At 42.3% G+C, this 14,941-nt stretch overlaps 1 protein-coding gene and 1 pseudogene across 22 annotated transcripts in view; one reads left to right on the top strand and one right to left on the bottom strand.

Moving 5' to 3' along the window:
* Kalrn (kalirin RhoGEF kinase) overlaps positions 1-14,941 on the bottom strand; it is a 597,009-nt gene that overhangs the window by 350,498 nt on the left and 231,570 nt on the right. The window lies entirely within an intron of this gene.
* LOC121141831 lies at positions 1,485-3,325 on the top strand (annotated as a pseudogene).

The following is a 14,941-nucleotide window of genomic DNA, read 5'->3' as shown; positions in this document are numbered from 1 at the left end:
CTGACTTTGAACTCCTGGTCCTTCTGCTTCTTGCACTGAGTGCTGGGATTACAGGCTGTGGTTACATGCTTCAGAATGGATCTAGTAAATTCAGCATATACACTCAGCACTACTATTATTCTGCTATTATCATTGTCATCACCATTTTTTACAGTGTAGGGTAGTGTGAGCTATAACTCTGACCTAGAGAATGCAGTACAGGGGCCTCACAATCTGTTGTGTTATCTACCACTCTCCCTCATCATTTGGTTCCCAGCAGGAAAAATAACTAAGTCCTGAAAAATCTTGCTGCCTTGCAAACCTGGCACCCTGCCCACGTTTGCTACCTATGAAAGTCTCATTTGCTTGTTTCATTCACAAAGGCATTAACTGGAGACTACAGGTGGACAGCTCCTTCTGTGGCCTTGTCATCTGCTGTGACCACTGAAATTAGAGCAGCCACTTTCCTAGGAACTTCTTGGCAGAATCTTGAGCTTTCAGCCCTACACAAAGGGATCTCACTTTGAACATGGCTCTTGCCTTTCCTCAAGTGGCTATGAAAACATGCAGAGGTACTTACTGACAAAGATTCTGGTAACTTTCCATAAAAAAATACAGGTAAAGGTTTTTTTTCCTGTGAATTAGGGTTTTTTGTGGTATACTCTGAGAGGACACCAGTTATAGAAACAAGCTATGATTTTAGTAACCTTAAACGGTGTCACGTGCTGGTTGCTGGAGCAGATCATTGCCAGGAGTGTGCATTATTTGACTCCCATTCACCTCTCTTCTAAAAACTGGGACAAACTTCCTACACCTGTGGTCACAGACCCCCCCACTCTGATCAGGTGCTGTGTGTTACCTGAAGCAACACAAAGCATTCAGGCAGTTGCCTGGTAACCACTGATGTGTTGATGGCATTGTCTTTTCCCTCATCCAGTTTCAGCAAACTAGCAGTATCCACCAGCCTGTACAAAACAATTCAAAGTATTAATAAAAGCGCAACAAGTGTGTCAACTATTTCAAATAGAGGCACCAGAAAGAGTCAAAACCCCAGCCTATTTTACAGAGAGCACAGCGCAACATTCCTTAGGATTCCTGGGAAGACTCGCCTTCCCTAAGGCATATCACATGTGTGCCAGTCCTATAGCTGCCAGCCTGCCCCACTTACTACACCCCCTTCTGGCAGATGTTCCTAGGAGGAGTTAAGGGACTAGAGCTGTGAGTTATCTACAAGGCCTTCCCTGACCCAGAGAGAACTGAGAATTCAGACCCTGCTGATAACACTGTCCAATGCCGTGTCCTTCCATTCCTTAAGCTGGAAAAATAGACAACTGAGAGTCTTAAACCAGAAATCTTGAGACTCCTTTACTTCCTGGTATGTGATTACCATATCTAGAGCACCCACAGCTGACTGTCTTATTCTCACCCAAGGGGACAAAGTCTTCTGCTTCTCCCTGACAGGACTGCCAGGTGGGGAAGGACCTTCCTCCCCAAGGCTGGGTGTGATGTGCTTCATTTTATGTTCTAGGGACAGTGTGACCTGTTTCCAGAGGCAGCAGAAAGTCATAAAAGATCTGCTTGGCCCTCACTCGCCACCAACGGCCTGCTTCACCTTGTGCCCTCCCGCCGCCACCCCGCAGAAATGCTTCGACTACCCAGTCCTTCGCCAGATGAGACCAGTGTCCCGGGTGCTGGCTCCTCATCTCACTCAGGCCTATGCCAAATATGTCAAATTTGGTGTGGATGCTCGATCCTTAATGCTTCAAGGTGTAGACCTTTAGCCTTTACAATGGGACTAAAGGGAAGAACAGTGATTATTGAACAGAGTTGGGGACGTCCCAAGGTAACAAAAGATGGGGTCACTGTTGAAAAGGCAATTGATTTAAAGGATAAATACAAAAATATTGGAGCTAAACTTGTTAAAGATGTTGTCAATAACAAAAATGAAGAGGCTGGGGATGGCAGTAATACTGCTACTATTCTGGCATGTTCTATTGCCAAGGAAAGCTTTGAGAAGATCAGCAAAGGGGCTAATCCAGTAGAAATCCGGAGAGGTGTGATGTTGTCTGTTGATGCTGTAATTGCTGAACTAAACAAACAATCTAAACCTGTGACAAACCCTGAAGAAATTGCTCAGGTTGCTACAATTTCTGCGAATAGAGACAAAGACATTGGAAACATCATCTCTGAGGCAATGAAAAAGGTTGGAAGAAAGGGCATCATCACAGTGAAGGATGGAAAAACCCTGAATGATGAATTAGAAATTATTGAAGACATGAAGTTTGACAGAGGATACATTTCCCCATATTTTATTAACACATCAAAAGGTCAAAAATGTGAATTCCAAGATGCCTATGTTCTGTTGAGTGAAAAGAAAATTTCTAGTGTCCAGTCCATTGTACCTGCTCTTGAAATTGCTAATGCTCATCGAAGCCCTTGGTCATAATTGCTGAAGATATTGATGGAGAAGTTCTAAGCACACTGGTTTTGAACAGGCTAAAAGTTGTTCTTCAGGTTGTAGCAGTCAAAGCTCCAGGTTTTGGGGACAATAGGAAGAACCAGCTTAAAGATATGGCTATTTCTATTGATGGTGCAGTATTTGGAGAAGAGGGGTTAAATCTAAATCTTGAAGATGTTCAAGCCCATGACTTAGGAAAAGTTGGAGAGGTCATTGTCACCAAAGATGACACCATGCTTTTGAAAGGAAAGGGTAACAAAGCTCAAATTGAGAAACACATTCAAGAAATCACTGAGCAGCTAGACATCACAACTAGTGAATATGAAAAGGAAAAGCTGAATGAATGACTCGCTAAACTTTCAGATGGAGTAGCTGTGTTGAAGGTTGGAGGAACAAGTTATGTTGAAGTGAATGAGAAGAAAGACAATCACCGATGCTCTCAATGCTACAAGAGCAGCTATTGAAGAAGACATTGTTCTGGGAGGGGGCTGCGTGCTGCTGCGATGCATCCCAGCCCTGGATTCATTAAAGCCTTTTAATGATGATCAGAAAATAGGTATAGAAATTATTAAAAGAGCACTCAAAATTCCTGCAATGACTATTGCTAAGAATGCAGGTGTTGAAGGATCTTTGATAGTTGAGAAAAATCTGCAGAGTTCCTCAGAAGTTGGTTATGATGCTATGCTTGGAGATTTTGTGAACATGGTGGAAAAGGGAATCATTGATCCAACAAAGGTTGTAAGAACTGCTTTATTGGATGCTGCTGTGGTGGCCTCCTTGCTAACTACAGCTTCTGCTGTAGTGACTGGAATTCCTAAAGAAGAGAAGGACCCTGGAATGGGCGCAATGAGTGGAATGGGAGGGTGTATGGGAGCTGGCATGTTCTAACTCCTAGAATTGTGTTTGCCCTTATCAATGAACTGTGACAGGAGCTCAAGGCAGGTTCCTCAGCTATAACTTCAGAGAAGTCACCTGAAAAAACTGAAGAGAAGGCTGGCTGATCACTATAACCAGCAGTTACTGGCTCCCATTGACAATACATAATGGCTTACTGCTGTCATTGTCCATGCTTACAGATAATTTATTTTGTATTTTTGACTAAAGGCATTTGTGCATTCCTGATACTGGGTGCAAGAGCCATATACCAGTGTCCTGCTTTTAACTTAAATCCCTGAGGCAGTTCTACTATTCTGTTACAGTCAGGATTGTAGTGATTGTGTCACCAGATGAGAAGTTCAGTAGCAGCCTTTCTGTGGAGAGTGAGAATAATTGTGTACAAAGTAGAGAAGTATCCAATTATGTGACAACTTTTGTGTAATAAAATTTTGTTTAAAGTTAAAAAAAGATCTGCTTCATCTCTGCAGGGAGTAAGTCCCAGGCATGGGTCTTAATCTCATACCAGTTAATGGATCCATGACATCTTCATGGTTACTATGGTTATGAAAGTAATGACCTGCCTATCCAATCATCACAAAGGCAAAGCCTAAATACCACTTAAGGGCCACTTTCTTAAAAAGGAATCAATCCTTTTGACTAATGCTAGAGTTTTTGACCCCCCAAATCCAAAGTTAAGGAGGGAACCCAGGCCAATGACTAGTCAAGGGCCAACATGCCCAGGAAACCATTTAGTATAGCATCAATTGAGATAAACACTGTGCACACCAGGGACACACACCTGAGCACTATAAGCTGAAGTTCTGTACCAGCTATGTGAGACGATGGATAGTTCTCAGGAGTCTTTTATCATCTCAGTTTTTTAGGCATATAAAAGCTGATTTTAAATATGTTCCTAATTAGATAACATATGCATTAATTATGAGGGATAATTGTGTCCTCAAAATATAAATAGAGGAGATTCTCTTTCTAACAAGCTAATAACCAAAATATCATTTCTCTATGAACTATAGAGCTGGTAGAATTTATGTTCAGCCTCCTATTTTTTTATCCAGCGCGTTATTTTTTTAATCAGTGATGGGAGCGAACCCACAGCTCTGCATATACCAGGGCAGTGTCTGAGTACCTGATTCACACTCCAGCCCTCATGATTATTGAGGAACTAAAATTGCTTGTAGTTTCCTTCTTCTCCATTTTGAATACTTTGAGTATCTGTGGAATATCTTTAATGTTAACAGATTCAGTATTTTTAATTAAAAATTAAATTTATTAAGTTTATTTAATTATATAAATTATTTAATAGCTGTGGCCAAGTTGTATACAGTCAACATTAAAATGTCTCATATTTTTCCATTTCTTTTGAGTTTAGTAAAACTTTTGTGTTTTAGAAAAGCAGAGTGCAACTTAGAAATAGGGAAACAGGCAGGTCTTAGTGAAGACTGCTCTTAGGGTGTGCAAACTGTAAACCCACTTTATTTAAAGTTTTTCATGTAAAAATGTCATTTTATTCTTAGGAAATAAAAACAGAGCACATATAGGTCTTGACTTCACTAAACTGACTGGTAATGTTCATTAAATCAGTTGAGTGATGTGTTCAAAGTTACAAAGGTCCTCACTCTGCTGGACCCCTTTTCCCATTTTCCCCTGTGTTCTGCAACTTATATTTTTATTTTGTCACACTCAAAGAGAGCTATAGGAAATTATTTGCAGATTTCCCCCTACAGCTTTGAATAGTTCTGGGAATAATGTTCAGTATCAGTAAGAAAATAGAGCCTGTACCAAGGTAATGGAGAGAGCTCCACCTTGCCTCTCTCCAGCTTAATAAGACCATGTGTATCATTTACATCTTTGTAATCCCAAGCCTATTTTGGGTCCTGGAGCTGCTAAAGCATCAGCTTATGATTAATTAGTTTAACATTACTATGTAAACCTGCTGATCCCACCTTGAAACATATGGATAGCGAGCCTGTAACATCTGGAGTAAGAACTGATGGTGCTTGAACCAAGGCAGCAGCAGCTGTGGGAAGTGATGAGCTCTAAGTGAAACCTCTAACCCCGCCCCCCACAAACCACAGGATACCCTCTCGGGGGCAAAAGGGAAGCTGATGAATGACTATCTGGTTTGGTTTGGCCAAACAGTAGGTCCAGCCAGGTGGAAGCCATCTGTCAGGGCTAGCTACATAGAGGAAAGATTAGGAATGGACTGATGCTCAGCAGTGATAAAATTGGCCCACAAATCCTTTTGCCCCTCTGGCCTGGCTTGTTGTAGAGATGTTTCCTCCAGCAATTGCTTCACAAACCATTACACAGCCATGAAAACAATCACAATCGCCTGGCCATATGTCAAAGGGCCACAGAAACCCACAGCAGGTTGAAGGAGAAGAAAATCAGCCCCTTCGTTTCTTGGCACTGAGAGAAGCCTCCATGGAGGTGTGTGTGTGTATGTGTGTGTGTAGACAGACAGATGGATAGACAGATGGATGGATAGATGGATGGATGGATGGATGGAAAAAGGAATAAATAGATAACCTCACTACAAGATTAAAAAGGTAGGTACAGCTGGTATTAGATTCAGGGATACTAGCAGAGAAGAGATGAGGAGCAACACAACCCTTCTGCAGTGGGCTGAGGTAATTCTAGGCTGTCTTTAACTTCAGGTAAACACATTCATCGGTATTCCATTGATCCCTTGGCTTCTTGTACAGGGTCTAGCTAGAGTATGGTCTGTGGCACCAAGCACAGCAGTAATTGAGAGCTGACGAGCAGTGCCAAGTACCAGGCACACATGACGTCCAGCATCAAATCAGCTCTTTAAAGGGTTGTCTCAAGTGACAGGTTCCCACAGCTGGGCACTCTGAGTAACTTTCCCAAACAAAAATCATTTTTTATAGCTTTTCTGACCCGACAATACGAATAGGTGGACATTTGTCAAGTATAACATCCCAAGTGTTGTTCCTAAAAGCAAGCTCACATCTTGTCCTAACGACATTCCTAGCAAAGGCACTGCCCCTATCCACAGATTCCGGAGGAGCTGGTGAGGAATTTGAATACCGTGCCTAAGGCTACATGAGAAAGGAAGCACAGGGCTACAGCTGGCACCCAGGGTCCTTGCTTGTTCTTGCTATGATATCTCACTTTGCCTTGAATGCAAAGGAGTCAGGATGGCTCAGGATATTCACCACAGGAAATGGGACATGCTAAAGCAACATTTCCCACAAAGGTATTAAGAATCATACCCCAAGGAAACAGGGCCTCTGGAGAGAGAATTACATGCAGATATCTTTGAAGTCTTTCTGTTGTACCAATGACTTGCTCTGGAATTCCCAGATAAGTCCCTTTCTAGAAATGGCAAATAGGCCTGGTGGGTAGACTTCTTCCAGCCTCTCCCTTCATGGAACAATACTATCTGCCAGCAACCCCAAGTCTACAGAGGAACAGGAATTTGTTTACATAGAGCATAAGAAGTCCAGGATTTCAAGGCCCCTTTAGTCGGTGTTTTGCCTTATTGTTCAACTCTTAACTTTGATATCTTATACACTTATTACCTGTCCATCCTTTCATCCTTTCAGTTATCAAGGCATGATACAAGCAGGAACAAGATGCAGAATTCTTCTGCCCATGGGTATCGAGTGTCATTAGGAACATTAGAGAGTAAACTTACGAGGATCGACTAGGCACCTATTTCAGTGTCATGTAAAATATAGCTGGGAAAAGACAGAGCATGAGAGGTTGGGGAGTGCCACAAAAGACAGAGAGTGAGGGTACCCTTCTCAAGCAGTAATACCTGTCCCTGTCCCTGGGGGAAGTAGGAAAGGGAAGCATGTGCTATCTGGAAGGAGAGACTCCCCACATAGGTGGCATAGTGGAGCAACAAAGGCCAGAATCAAGAAACAGCATGAATGCAGGTTAGCTAGGGCTGATGAGCAAGATGCTGAGGTTGCAGAAAGTGATGCTGGCTTAGAGTAGGGTGACAAGAGGTCAGACTCGGGGCATGCTTTGAGATGAAAATCAAGAGAATTTGCTAAAGGAAATCTTTTTTATTCTTCCTTAGTTCCAACCCTCCAGCTGTGTCATGTTCTGTGACCTCTGCTTTTTACTGTTCTGTTCCCATCAGTCCTCTTGGTCCTGACCTCTAATACCTTGTAAATATCTAGTTTGCAAATGTTTCACTTATATGCCTTTGATCCGTCTCTGCCCATTACTCGAGCTCCTGGCTAGTGTTGTCTGTCCATGGCCAGGATGGCACATGAAGATTACTGCTGCTTTTTACCTCTGACACTTTCCATGTGTGTCCTGCTTTGCAGGTTAGGGCCTTTGGTGTGCATTATCTTGTCTAACACACTAGGTTTCATGGACCATTTCATGCCTTTCATTCAACTCCCTGGGATTGCAAAGAAGAGGCATGTAGTGTTGGTTGAATTTCACACAAATTATCCCCTTGGCATCTGTCGACCTGGAGGTGAGCAGACAGTCCTGTAGATCAGTAAACTGAGGGAGGCTTGGGAGAAAAATACAGAGAATACTCCCCAAACAGCCATGGGCAAAAACCACACAGATAGAAAGACCTCAGAGAACAACTGATGACAATAAGAAAAGAGGTGCCAGAGGTTTGAGCAGAGAAGCAATAGTAAGGCAGAAGGGACCAATCTAGGACCAAGAGAAGGTAACAATCAAAAGAGAAGACTGAGCCAGGCCCAAGGAACCTAAGTGTAACCCCCAGAAAACAGACCGCCCTTACTCTTGTCAGCAAGGAACATGCAGTAGCTGCTCCTCTTCAGTCTCAACAAAGAAGCTCAGATCATGTGACTTGAAAGGCCACCAAGACCAGTCATTCCTGGTCACCTGTTCATGTTAAGCCTACAACACATATTTAGCCAGTGATGGCATCAAGGTGGTGGTGCTAATGCAAATCTGTACTGTTACTCTAGACAATGGCTGGATGTTTCTCCACCCTTATATATCCGATCACTTTGAATCTCAAGTGTATTTCCTGTAGATCTTGGCTTTCTAAAACCTGATAATCTGCACCTTCGTGTAATTGTTTCACCTTCAACAGCATTACCTTTGTGTGTATATGTGTTGTCTGAATATATGACTATATTCATGTGTGTGTACATGTGCATGTTAGTGTGTAAGCTTATGTGTGAAGGTCAAAGGTCAACATAGGGTGTCTTCCTCAGTTGCTCTCCACCTTATTTTTTGAGATAGGGTCTCTGAACCTAAAGATTACTAATTTAGCTAGATAGGCCAGGCAGGGAGTTCCAGTAATATACCTGCCTATGCCTCCTTAGTGCTGGAATTACTAATACACACTGAAATTCTCAGCCTTTTACACAGTGCTGAAGATCCAAACCCAGGTCCTCATGTTAGCCCAGCAAGTATTATACTGAATCATCTCAACAGCTCCTACTGTCATTACTGACACAGTTGAACTACATTTGCCATTTTGCTTTTTTCCATATGTCACACATTTCTTCCTACATCTCTATTCCTCCTACACGCCTGTATTTTCTAATGTAGCATTTTAATATCTTTACTGATTTATTTTTCACTATTTTTACCTTATCTTGCTAGTTAACTAAGGAACATCTTATCAGAATGTGCTTCTGATATATACTATTTAATTCGGCAAACATAAAAACATTTCTCCTGGTGAGAACTTTATGCCCTTTCCTAAGTATTGTGGTGTTGTCCCTGTATATATATTACATTCATAAATGTTTCAAACCTAACATCAGATTGCCATAATTATCACTTTTTATAATTGTGTGCCTATTGAGGCTGAAATAGAAAAGGCAAGTAAATGTATGTTATAGCTTTGTTTATTAACATCCTTACTTATCATTTCTGCAAGTTTGTGTTTGCTTCTGTAGATCCACTACCTGCAAATGTTTCTTTTGACAATCAGATCTTCACCCACATATCTCCTTAGTAAAATTACTTGCAAATTTATTACATTTCTATGTTATAGGCCCAATAATACATATATTTTTTATATAACTGCTTTTAAAAGTCAGTTAAGAGAATGTAGGAGAGTGTCCTTTACAGTGACATAATTAATCTTTAACAGCGCTGTCCATTATGGCAGATTCAAATTACATTTGGGGATCACTTGTTTCCAGCATAAGGAATTTCCTTTGTGATTTTTCTTTCCCATATATTTCTTTGGTAAACTATCAGGTCTATATCCCCAATATCTGCCTTTTACTCGATCCTCTCAAGGGCACCTTTAAAAGCTCTGTTGCCTTAAATGTCTGTAATCTCTCTTGCAGATAAAGTCAGTTCCTTTGGGGGAAGAGTTGGGACTTGATTTTGTGTAGTATATTTCTACTCTCAAATCAAATCCCCAAGCCATCCATGGCCTAGGGTTGGGGCTGGAGGCAGTGGTGTGCTTTCTTTGGTGATGCCTCCACTCTGGGAGCTAACCTTTCAGGGAATGGGATGAGTAACCTCAAGTCTCCATGACTTGTTGTCTTTCCAGCAAGGTGAGATCCTAATATTCTCTCAGTATTGCCCCCATGGTACAGCTATTGTTCCCCAGTTAGGGTTCTGCAGGAGACTAGATCTAGACCTCTAGGCCATACTCACCCATGACCAAACCTTAGCACAGATGGCTGGGGGCATGATTAGAAACGTCCTACCTGGGAAGACAGTCCTTTAGCCAGGAACCTTAGGAAAAAGGACCTGCAAGCATGGTTGCAAACAGTATGGAGTGATTTTCATCCTACTGAACTGGGAGGACAGAGGAGAGAAGGGACCTTTACTCAAACATCATGAATACCGTTCTTAATGAGTTTTCATGTGTTTTTTAAAAAATATGTGTTGCTTTACTTTCTGTATGAATTTAGAATTATTTCTAGAGCTTTAACCAATATTTTAAAATAAGTTTCTCTAGTTTCAACACAGAATAGGTCCACAGAGCTCCTTGGGCTATGGCACTGGAAGTCTTTTGGGTCCTGAGATGTTTAGCTTTAGGAAGTAACTACTTTATACATGTAAGTGTTACAGAACATGTGCCTTTTGGTGTAAATGTGAACATACATTATCTTGGGAACTTATTTAAAAAATACATGTTCCCAGGGACATACTCTCAGAGATCATGATTTTCTAGGACATGAGAAAGAGAAAGGAGAGGAGGAAAAGGAGGAGAAGGAAAGAAAGGAAAGAAGAGAAACACTTATCTTTATCCAGGTTTCTGCATGCATCTGATTTTCAAAGATGCATACAACATTTAGCCCTTCTTCCTCTTTGTCCTGCTCTTCCGTTTCCTCCTCCTCTAGGATTGCAAAGGTGCTTTGCTATTCACATTTACACTAGTGTGTAAATACGCATTAATGTGTGTGCAGACATGTGTGTATGTATGTGTGTGTGCATGTTTCCACCCACATCTAGAAATTCTGCTACCATAGGAAGCACAGTAGAATTCTGATTTGAGGCCTCCACAAATCAGTAATGATAGGTCACCCCACAGCAGTATGTCTGAGTGGAGAGTCACCTGCCTGTAGTCTTTCTGTGTCTTGCAGCAGATAAGGCTTTTCCTTGGGCTTATCATTTGTAACTTACACTCAAAACAGAGAGACTACCACAAGGTTTTATATACCATAAATGCAGCATTCACCTCTACTAAGTGAGTTAATAGCCTTGAAGCCGCTATGAAACATGTGCTAGGAAAAGGCTTCCTATTGCCTGGATGCAAGTTGTGTGTCACTACTACAAATCCTCTTGGTTGTCATAACAACAGAAAATGAATACCATTCCGTATCTTAAAACTCCAGAAAGAAGCTATTAGCAACACATTTCTTCCCAAAGAAGCAGCTAATTAAAACTGTAAATAAGGCTGTGTTGGGTTTCTACATACTCCGGTGAGGGCCTGTCTCATGAAGAACCATACACAGAGGGCTATGCAATTGTTCTATGTAAAACTGGTTAGGACTTACTTCTAGCTACCCTCACTCCCAGCAGAGAAGGCCCACTCCAGGTATGGAGAACTCAGTGACAGAAAATTAAGAAAGAAGAAGTCCCCAGACAGCCCAGGAAACCTGGCTTTCTGAAGCACTGTAGGAAACCTGCATTGGACTTTTTCCTACTGGGCTTAGAAGGCAAGAGCCATCACTATTATTGATCAGAAAACAACAACAAACAAACAACACCCCCCAAAAAACCCATGATATGAGAATCTAAAGTAACCAGTTTTAGCCTTTCTCTTCCAGATTTGTTCATGTATACACTGAGCAGGGCATTATCCCACATTCTCAGTGTGTTTAATTGGTGAGCTTTATTGGTATCAATTCATAAATAAAGTCGAGGAAATTTCCACCCAGGATTTAGGCAGTTATTTCCAGATTATGTGCTAAATTAAACTCACATCTCCATGTTGAAGCTCCAAGCCCTAGCATCTCAGAATGTGTTCACATTTGGGGAGAGGGTTGTTATGGCAGTAATTGATTTAAAATGCAAGCCGTTAGTTTGGAACTCTGACTAATTCAACCGGTGTCTTACAAAGCCAGGAGGCCAGGACATGGAGACACACCAAGGGTATATGTATTCAAGGAGCGAAGGCTATTAGAGAGCACACCAATAAAGACACCTTTTTTGTTTTTAGCAAGAGATAGAGACAGAGAGACAAACAGAGACAGAGACAGAGACAGAGAGACAGAGACAAGAGACAGAGAGACAGAGAGACAGAGAGAGACAGAGACAGAGAGATAGACAGAGAGAGACAGAGATAGAGAGACAAACAGAGAGAGACAGAGACAGAGATAGAGAGACAGACAGAGACAGAGACAGAGAAAGCTGGAACTGTGCTCTTGTGTCCACACAGCCAGAACTGCACGATAAGACATTTTTGATATCTGTGTCTTGTTGTGATGGTGTTGCTGGGGGTAGAATCCCGGCTCTTGAACACACTGGGCAAGTGCACTACCACTGAGCTACAACCCTAGTTTTTAAAAAAGTTCTGACATTTAAGGCTTACTGGTTGAGGTAGTTGCTATAACATTCCTAGAAAACAAATACAATCAGTAACTGTCACCTTAGCTAGAATTATATATTTAATCAGTAGATAAACAGTGGACACAGGGAAGAAAACATAAAGGGGTAATTTGTGAGCTAATGGCTTTAGATGCAATTTGGTATACCTAGGGATTAATAAACGTCAGTTCATTCACATATTATTCATGATTATCAGTGAGTGAACAAGGAGCTTGTTTGAGCCAATGCTGGTTGCTGATGGACAACACACCTGAGCCCCCTCCTCACCTGAAGCCACCCCGCCTCTTTCACCCTTGCAGCATTCCTTGCTGTGCTGACGTGAAACTACTGGTTTGTAATCACATATTTACGGTGAAGCCACACATTTAACATCTGCTTCCCTTGTGAGGCTCTGTAGGACCTAGTCTTCTCTGTTTTTGTTCACCCCTGCAGGCCCACCATCCGGCACGATACCTGACTCTCAATAATTGTTCTTGATTAAAAGAAGCTATCAAGTTCTTGAGCTCTGAAATTGGGGAAGAGTTATTATATGATTTGAACTGTATTGTTTCCCTTGAAGGTATTTAAAGAGTTTGTGTATGTATACATTCCCCTGGGGAGAGAACCCACAAGCTTAGTTTTATATAATAGGGCTCTGTGACCTCCCAAAAGGGAAGAATCCCTGGCCTAATTCAGTAGTAAAACAAGACTAAACAGCAAAGGACTCACCTGTAGTTTCAAATAGAATATGCTACAAAATCATTTATATGCACAGGTGTGTGTGTGTGTGTGTGTGTGTGTGTGTGCTCCAAGAACAGAGACTGAAATGCCTCAATGAATTTGCAGAACCATCCATATTCCTGCCCCTTTCCTCTACTCTCCCTGAAGACCTGATCATTTCTGTAGTCATTGGCTGGAGTAGTGAGTAGCTGCTGGCATTCATCTGTTTCTTGGCAGTATCATTCATCATCAAGGCCAGGGAAAAAGCCTGTAATTCTCTCCATTCACCTGTTTGGAATGCTGCCATCCCTCTTTGTAGGAAGCCCCTTTTAATAACAAACCTGTAAACTTCCCAGGGAGCAAGGACACCGAGCTGTGTTTAGGGAGCACTGGTGCCCATGCAATTTGATCAAACAATCCTGGGATTTCCCTTCCCTTTCCCAGCAGCCCAAGAGGAGATCCAGCCTAATCAGGCTACAGACGCCTCCCCTCTGCCTGCTGCTGAAGCATTCACCCAGGAGCCAGCAGACGGGCTCCTTCACACTAATTGGCTGTTGGGCATTAAACCTTTCATCTCCCAGTTCCAGAAGACACCGCTCTTCGATATTTCTTCCCTTGTTTGTGTCCTGAAAATGACTTCCACAGTAAATTTGTCAGAGTAAAGGTTTTCAATGTGCCATTAACTCATGGTTACCCACACTAACTGGGGAGAGCAGAAATGCAGATAATACAAAGCCAAGGACGCTTTCTTTCTAGCTTTCTAATGCACGGCTTCAAGGGGCTTGGTGGCAGACTTACTTCCCTAATTATGTTTGTCTTCGTTGCTTATTAAAATGAGTTTGACTGCCTTCGGGCTTGGGAGTTCAGTGATGTGAAAATTCTGACACAGAATTTGTGAATGTCATCAGGGAAAAGCCACAAGGCACACAGATAATCAAACCTGACTAGATTTGAGTGCACAGTCCTAATCACCTGTGATCAATTACTTTGTTCCTGTGGGGCTGAGTCTGGGGATAAGAAATGATGGCAGTTGGAGGGAAGGAGTCTTTACATTTAGATGAGAACGCAAGACTGCGCTGCGGTCCAAATTGATCACACAGTCACGTTGGTTTTCCTACCTGGACTCACAATCTTCTTTTCTGCAGCCAGTTATCTTTCTGTGCAAACCTAATCTGTTCATCTTTACCCAACAGTCTTTGCTGGCTCCCTGTGTTTGCCATTATGCCCTTTCACAACTAGCCAGGTCTCTCTGAAGCAGAAGGACCCTGCCCTTTCAAGTACAGGCAGTGCTTGGTTTGATGCTGGCCAGTGAAATGGGCAGGAAAGCCAGCCAATGGAGTGTCACTTCTAGTGGAAAGTCTCAGAGACAGCTGTGTTTGGTTTCACATTTTGTTTGGCCACACAACTGGCAGCAGCTGAGATGGTGGCTGCTCCAGACTGTTGCTGGTGCCTGTGATGGGCCTACTTCCCACTAGCTAGTGATGAATGTATACCAGGAACAAGAAACTCTTGCTCTCAGCCGCTTAGATTTTAATGTCCTTAGTTAACTTAGCAGATCTGACACTGCACATATCAAGCTACACTCTGGCTGTTTTCAGCTCTGTAAGTAGACAATGAACAACTGAACGATGCAATCGTTTCTTCTTCAGCATCTGAAGTCCAGCATAGAGCACATCTAAGACAAATTGGTTGGTTGACTATGAAATTCTTTTCCTTCTTGGCTCCTGCCATAGTCCAGGTTCGTATTTTTCTAGCACTCTTACAACTCCCAGCATAAAGCCGCCAACAGGTAAAGCACCTTTGGTTTTCAGGTGTGTGGGGAACGGTGGAGCTATTCCTCTGGACCAAAAGCCAGAAGGAAGGCCTCAGCGAAAGGCATCTTTGGTGGCGTACTCAGGCTCCATATGTTTGGAATATAAT

Source organism: Mesocricetus auratus, unplaced genomic scaffold (assembly GCF_017639785.1).
Source record: "Mesocricetus auratus isolate SY011 unplaced genomic scaffold, BCM_Maur_2.0 Super-Scaffold_100008, whole genome shotgun sequence".
In the NCBI taxonomy this organism is placed as follows: Eukaryota; Metazoa; Chordata; class Mammalia; order Rodentia; family Cricetidae; genus Mesocricetus; species Mesocricetus auratus.
The sequence above is the reverse complement of the archived record's forward strand: the minus strand, read 5'-3'. Positions and strand labels throughout refer to the sequence as shown.